Source organism: Hyla sarda, chromosome 7 (assembly GCF_029499605.1).
Source record: "Hyla sarda isolate aHylSar1 chromosome 7, aHylSar1.hap1, whole genome shotgun sequence".
In the NCBI taxonomy this organism is placed as follows: Eukaryota; Metazoa; Chordata; class Amphibia; order Anura; family Hylidae; genus Hyla; species Hyla sarda.
The window spans coordinates 151,637,510-151,645,820 of record NC_079195.1 but is presented as its reverse complement, the minus strand read 5'-3'; positions in this window follow the sequence as shown (position 1 = coordinate 151,645,820).

The window sequence follows — 8,311 nt, the reverse complement described above, 5'->3', positions numbered from 1 at the left end:
CTCCCTCCAGCAGACATTTCGGACACACCTTTAGATAATGAGGTGGTACTTCCCAGCGGGAGAAGTTAAAGGCGTATATAGCTTTGTGTAGTATCTTAAAGTGCATCTCCCTCCAGTCCTCCCCCACAATCGCATCCCTTACGTGTCGTAGTCCCTGCAGCAGTTTAGGTGTCAGGTCGTCTGTGGAAACAGTCGGGGCCTAGTGATCAAACAATCTGTCTGCTAGTCCTCTGGAGCCATGGTCTCTCATTGCTTTATAGATATGGGATAAGGACAACGGCTCAGAGCGTTGGCCTACCAAGTCCGCAAACTGTACTTCCCCCGGCAGTTCATCAAAATTAGATGCCCTATATCTACAGAAGGTTCTGATCTGGTAATACTGTAGTATCTGTGAGGAGGGCAAGTGATACCTGTCCCGCACCTCCGGCCATGACATGAGAGTCCCTCTAGGGGGCAGTAAGAGGTCTTTTATAGAAGTGATTCCCTCAGCCTTCCATTTATCGAACAGTTTATTAGAATGTCCAGGGTGGAAGGCTGGGGAATTCCACAGAGACATGACCGGAGATATCCCAAAGGGTAAGTTATACATTTTTCTAATGGCTTTCCAAGCAGCGATTGTGTCCCTTAGTAGTGCGCTATGTCTAACTGACAATGGTAATTCAGAGTATTTGGAATGTAGTAAAGCATTAAGGTTCCAAGGGGCCGCTAATTGTCCATCCACCGTCAAGTCAGAGAAATGGGAGCTATGTAGTATCCAGTCTCTGGCATGTCTATATAGTGCCGCTAAGTTATAGGTGCGGATACATGGCATGTTCAAACCTCCCAGGGATTTACTGAGTTGCAATTTACCATAGGCAATACGCGACCTGCGTCCCTTCCACAAAAATTTGATTATGAGTGACTGAAGAGATCGAATGTCACCATGTTGGAGCAACAATGGTATTGTCTGTAGGGGGTATAGAAGCTTATCGAAGCACATCATCTTGATCAGGTGCGCTCTACCCACAACAGACAACAGAAGAGAGGCCCATCTGTCTAAGTCCTTCTTAATCTTATCAAAAATGGAGATATCACAAGCAAAATAGAGGAAAAATTCAGCTCACCGTTATAGTTCTCAGACCCAGATTACATATATGGTAACACACCTCTCCAGTTGGAAGACTCGGAATGAGGCAAGGGCCGTGTTCCCAGGTGCGGCAATTAGGCAGAGGAGAAAGTAGCATCCGGCTCCCAGACTGGATAAAATACTGGCTTTATTAGAAAATGTTAAAAACCAAACTGGAACATAATGTAGATAAGAACAAATGAAACGCAACCAACGCGTTTCGACCTGATAACAAGTCTTAATCATGGTAAGTGTAGTAGACAAAAGATGCATCTTAAATACTGTGGTAACCGGTGACATCACATAAAGATGTATAGAAACTGTGGAGCTGGGAGAATGGGTAAACCCGAAATGGAGTGTATACATAGGTGAACAATAAATTGGGCATAGACTATATCTCATTCAAATGGTTAATATATATAACTTAAGTCATGTCTGTAGTTAAGTCCAGACGGGAAGCGTGTGTCCAAACACAATATCCAAAAGGCCTCCCGTCTGAACACGACTCTACTCCAATCTCCGCCTCTCCTAGGCGGGCGTACTCTTTCTATACCTGTCACTGAAATATTCGGAACAATACCTGCATGATGATCAATAATGTGTTTGGTAAAGCCTGACACAGACCTACTACCGATTTTATTACTGTCGGGTATGTATAGATGTTCTTTGATCCTAACTTTAAGTTTTCTGCTCGTACATCCTATGTATTGAAGGTTGCATGGTATACAAATGATGGTGTAGACAACATGATGTGTCTGACAATTAATGAAACTTTTTGCTTGAAACTCTTGTCCTGTGGTACATGAATGAAACTTGTTAGTATTGGGCATGTATTGGCAGACTGTACATCTTGGGTGGCTACATTTGTAGCTGCCTTTGCATGTTAGCCATGTGTCCGTGTGGGGAGCTGTACTAAAATCGCTGGGAGAAAGTTGATTATGCAGTGAACGTGCTTTGCGGGGTACTACCCGAACACCTTGTCGCACAATATCAGACATGGTTTTATCAAGATGTAATACAGGTAAATGTTTAAGTATAATATGTTTAATATCTTGAAATTGTCTGGAAAATTGTGTGGTAAAGGTGGGAAGCGATTTAGTATTAGACTGAATATGTTTCCTGTCACAAAGATAGTAGTTAGCCGATTTTGAATTAACAATATTTTCTGCTCTATTTATGATATGTGGTTGATACCCTCTGGTAGATAGACGTTCTCTAATATCCTTGCATACCTCCTCGTATGTATGTTGTTCAGACGATGCGCGTCTTGCTCGTACAAATTCCCCAATGGGTGGGTTACGTGTTGCGTGTTCTGGATGACAACTCGATGAGTGGAGTAAACTGTTGCTTGCACAAGTTTTACGGAACAATTTGGTGTGAATAACATGTGATATACAGTCACCTCTCAGGGTAATATCTAGAAAATCTGTTTGACTAGTTGAGGTACTGCCCGTAAAAACTAATGACAGATCGTTATTGTTCAAGAACTTGAAAAAATCCTCCCCTTGTGCAGGGGTCCCCTCCAGATTAGGAGGAGGTCGTCAATGTATCTCCCATACCAACCCACAAGATGAATGAATGGGTTGGCATGGGAGAACAGGACGACCTCCTCCCAATATGCCATGTACAAATTGGCTAGCGAGGGGGAAAACTTAGAGCCCATCGGGCAACCCGTAACCTGTAAATAGAAAACAGAATCAAAACTAAAAAAAATTGTGATGTAGCAAAAAATGCAAAACGTCCAGTATATACTGCTGCAGAATTGATCCATAGGTACTGTACTTCCTAAGATGGTAGGATATGGCTTCTATTGCCCGATCATGGGGGATACATGTGTAAAGGGCAGTGATGTCACATGACATCCAACTGTCCTCATTAGTCCATTCACGAAGTCTCATGGCTTGTAGTAGGCTCTTGGTGTCCTTGATGAATCCCTTCGTCCGGGATACCAGGGGCTGTAACATCCCATCCAGCCATGCACTGAGTCGTTCTAGGAGAGAATCAATGCCCGCAACTATGGGCCTCAAAGGAAATTTGTCTTTATGTAGCTTGGGTAACGCATGGAACACCGGACACTTCGTAAACGGGGGTAAAAGATAATCTGCTTGTCTCTTGGTAATGATGGACAGTGCTACACCTTCTTCTACAAGCCGTGATAATTTGCTTTTAATGGTATTGGTTGGATCGTGCGTCAAACATCGATAGGTATGTGTGTCATTTAGCATGTCCAGCACCAACTTGTTATAGAGTGAAGAATCTAACACTGCAACAGAGCCTCCTTTGTCAGATTGACGTATAGTAAGTAATTTGTTGTTGGATAATTCCTTTAGGGCTTGACGTTGCTGAAATGTGAGATTGGGATGTTTGATAGTGGATGTTTGTTGATACAATTTCTTTAGATCTTCTTCTACTCTAGTTTGAAAAATGTCCATGCCCTCCGACCGGGATTGGATCGGGTAAAAATCAGGATTTTTAGTTGAAAAGGAATTGAACGTATTCTCAATGGTATTGATACATGGATTTGCTTCCGATTGTAGATCTTCAAGGATTTGTATATTCAAATGTTCCCCGAAATCACTATATAGGGGTAAACCTTCTTGTCCCACATTATTTAAGGGATCTGGGGTTCCCAAGTTGTCTAATACTTCAGTCGTATCCTCTGCAAAGAAATGTTTTTTCACCGTGAGGAGACGTACAAACTTGTTGACATCCAATAAAGTGCCATAAAAATCAAAATTGCACGATGGCACAAAACTTAACCCCTTCTCCAGGACCTCAATCTGTGCTTGGCTCAGAATTTGTGCAGACAAATTTATTACTGAACAATTAGTTACTTGTATTTCTGTTGGTACTTGTTCACTCTTTTGTATATGGTTCTTGTGTTTCCTCCCTGCCCGGTGCCTCCTGCGTACACTCCATTTCGGGTTTACCCATTCTCCCAGCTCCACAGTTTCTATACATCTTTATGTGATGTCACCGGTTACCACAGTATTTAAGATGCATCTTTTGTCTACTACACTTACCATGATTAAGACTTGTTAACAGGTCGAAACGCGTTGGTTGCGTTTCGTTTGTTCTTATCTACATTATGTTCCAGTTTGGTTTTTAACATTTTCTAATAAAGCCAGTATTTTATCCAGTCTGGGAGCCGGATGCTACTTTCTCCTCTGCCTTATCAAAAATGGGTTTGTAGTTAAGATTGTACAGGTCCGTCGTGGTACGTCCTATCTGTATACCTAGATACGTCATGTGTGAAGTCGGGACCTCCACCACCGGCATGGGTATCCGTGGCATTCTACCCGTCCCCAAGAATAGCAGCTGGCATTTGGTGGGATTTATTTTAAAACCGGAAAAAGTGCCAAAATCTTGTAGCATGGATAATACTGACGGGACGTGGAGATCTGGTGATTCAAGAAAGATCAGCATATCGTCTGCAAAACAAGTCAATTTGAGTTCTGTAGATCCCACCCTAATACCCCCGAACTCTGTGGAGGAGATCAGGCGACGCGCCAGAGGCTCCAAGGCCAAGTCGAAAAGAAGAGGTGACAATGGGCACCCCTGTCGCGTCCCCTTCTGCAGACGAATCGGCTTTGACAGAAAACCCGGGGTATATACTTTCGCTACCGGGGCACTGTACATGGTCTGAATGTACTCACTGAACGTCCCTCTAACTCCGAATCTGTCCAAGACATCCCCCAGCCAATGCCAGCTGATCTTATCAAATGCTTTTTCAGTGTCTATAGCCAGCAAGGCTGGGGGAGTCCTGGAGGGATCCTGCCTGGTTGCTATGTCCTGGGCAGCAATAACCGCCCTAATATTAGTAACAGCTGACCTCCCCTTTATGAATCCCACCTGATGCGCTCCAATCAGTTTTGGTAGGAGTCTCGCCAGCCTATCAGCCAATATTTTAGAAAGCAGTTTGTAATCCTGGTTAATGAGTGATATCGGCCGATAGGATCATGCGAAGTCAGCGGGCTTACCCGGCTTGGGTATGACTTTGATATACGCCAGACGGTAGCATACGCTTGTCACTTAGTATAGAGTTAAGCAGTAAGGTTAATGTAGGGGCCACTTCCTCTCCCAACAATTTATAAAAATCTGGTCCAAAGCCATCTGGCCCTGGTGCCTTACCTCTCTGCAGTCCACTGATAGACGCCATAACGTCTTCTAAAGTAACTGGAGCATTCAAATAAGCTAGATCTTCCTTAGATAAGCGAGGTAAATCGAGTGACTGCAAAAAGGCACTGCCCTTTTCCCTGTTTAAATCATCTCCCTGATATAGAGTTTGATAATAGTCGCCCAAAATGCCATTTATTTTTTTAGGCAGCGTTGTTGGTATACCCCTGGCATCTCGCAGGCATCTAATGTCAGTCAGGGGTCTCCACCCCTTCGCCAAGTTTGCCAGCAGTTTTCCTGCTTTATTCCCGTATTTATAAAATGTGGCATTCCTTTGGTCCCTAAATAAAGCATCTAACCTTTCCTGCTTCTCCAAAAAATCAGACCTGGCGTCTACCCATTTGGCCTTGTTCTCCGGACTAGGAAACTCCAAAAATATGGTGTACGAATCCCTCAATGTTTGCGTTGCTGCCTTAAAGGCTGCCGCTGTAGACCGCTTTTTGTGGGAGACATACGCCATGACCCTTCCCCTTAGTACGGCATTCGCTGTGTCCCAGAATAGTCTCGGATCACCTTCATGAGCACCTTCGTGATCTTATAGTCCATCCACCAGCCAAGTAGCTGTGTTCTAAAATCAGAGTCAGCAGCCATGGCCAATGGGAAGCGCCACAAGATATCCTGTCCCTTGGGGATTACAGGGGTTATATTCAATAGTACTGGGGCATGGTCGGAAATAACAATGTCTGCTATCTCTACATCTACAATTCTATTAAGCAAGGGAGGGGATGCTAAAAAATAGTCTATACGAGACCACGTCTCCCATGCCGGTGAGTAAAAGCTAAACTCTCTCTCGTCCGGGTGTAAGTGTCTCCACGTATCTGTAAGGGTCGTACAGTCAAGTAAATCAGTAATCCAAGTTTCACCCCCCCTTCTTCGCATGGATCCCCCTGAGGAACGTCTTCTATCCTCTCCACTAGAGTGTACCGTATTAAGGTCTCCCCCAATAAGTATGTCTCTCTCCCTGTCACCCTGAATGGTGTCTTGCATGTCTCGAAAGAAAGAGGACTGATTGTCATTGGGTGCATACACACTGTATAAGCTCAGTCGCCCCATCGAAGAGTCAATAACAATGTGACACATTCTGCCCTCAGCGTCAATAGTCTTGGAGATGAGTGTGTGCGCAAATGTCTTATTAATCAGGATCAGAACCCCTGCCTTCCCATTCACCGCTGGGGAGCCATACACCTCACCGACCCACATCTGACGCATCCTAAAAAAATCTCCTATCTCTAGGTGCGTTTCCTGCAGGAGTGCAACACTAGCTTTAAGTTTATGCAGGTGTCTCAGCACCATACGTCGTTTAGTAGGGGAGCGTAAGCCCTTAACATTCCAGGTTATGAAAGTAATGTCCACTCACATCTCTCGGTGTCACTCTGTATAGATCTGGGGACAGGAAACATCTCAGCAGTCAGGCACTCCGTATACCATCTCTGTGTATGACCTCTGGTGGAACCTAAGTAAAGTAGCAATGTAAACATAACCCAAAAAAAAACGTGAACCAAGAAAACTAATAATCAGGAGCATGTAACATCCCCCTCCAGTGCCTATATCGTAATGGGCTTCACTTTTTTCGCTGATGGAAACCTGTGGGGCACTGAACCACACTATCCTAACCCCCATGGGGACAAAAATAAAGAAACTCAAAAGGCGGCTCCCCGCCCCCCCCTCCCAAAAGCTAAAACATCTAGATACATCCCCACTTCCTCCTCCGCGGAGAAAAAAAAAATAAAAAATTTCCCCCAGTTATATATACATAAATATATATGCCGTCACAGAACAGGGTGTCAGCACATCTAACGGACATAAGCTGTGCAGTATGATCCCTAATGTGAGAGCGGAGGGTAGGAATAACCGTTATGCATTAGAACACCCCATTAAAGCTTGTTAATAACACATCATATAAAGGACTTTGTTCGGTGTCCATCGTCCTCCCAATGACTCCGAAAACCTGTAGGGGAAAAATGTATGTTAGGGCAGAACCAGAAAGGCATTATGCCTGAGAAACAAGAAGGGGGCACTATTCGTGGCAAAACAACACTCAGAAGAACCCCCCTGAAAAGTCTGAAACTGCAAGAACAGTCTTTCAGTCAGCCACATAAGAGGAGAAAAAAGAAAAATAGGGCAAAGTTAGCAAACAGCACTCTCATCCTGTAGGTTCTGGTGATGATCCGGTCTTGTCGTCCCTTCTGCGTTTTTGTGCTGATCTGGAAGAGGTCTCCATATCTTCTGTGGAGTCCAACAGCACGGCCGCCGCCTCAGGAGTCTGGTAAGTGGAAGAAGACCCGTCCTTCAGGAACACTCGCAAGATGGCCGGGTATTGTAGAGTAAATCGTATCTGTTTCTTTACAAGGCTGGTGCAGATGGGGGCAAAGGCTTTGCGTCTCTGGGCTACTTCTGCCGAGTAGTCACCGAAGATGAGCAATTTATGGCCCTGAAAGAGGAGTGGAGTAGAGCGCTTCTTAAAGGTATGGAGGACCAATTCTTTGTCTGTATAGTTGAGAAAACGGGCAATCACGTTTTTGGAGAGCGGTTAGGTCTGTTAGCGTCCACCTGTGGCGGGGGGCCCACCCTATGTTCAGTCAGGTAGCCACCGTCTAAGCCAAGCACTTTAGGTAGATCCACAGACAACAGCTTGCCAAGTTGGCTGTGTGGCACCGATTCCGGGAGCCCCACCACCCTCAAGTTGTTTCTCCTGGATCTATTTTCTAAATCCTCCACCTTGTCCTGGAGCGCTTGCTGGGCCTTAGAAAATAAGCGCAACTCCCTTGCCATAGTATCCATCTCATTGTCCATATGAACATATCTGCGCTCCAACTCATTAATCTGTGAGGAGTGGGTGGCCACCTCTAATTTTAACTGCGCCACAGCCGTGGATATGGAAGACGCTATGGTGGCGGTAATCTGGGGAGACAACAAATTCGCCATCTCCATAACAAACTGCTTGGCTGTATCAGAGTGTCAATCACCCCGCTTACTTGTGAGTCCTGGGTCCTCTGTGGCATCTGTGGCATCTGCTGCTGCAGCGTCTCC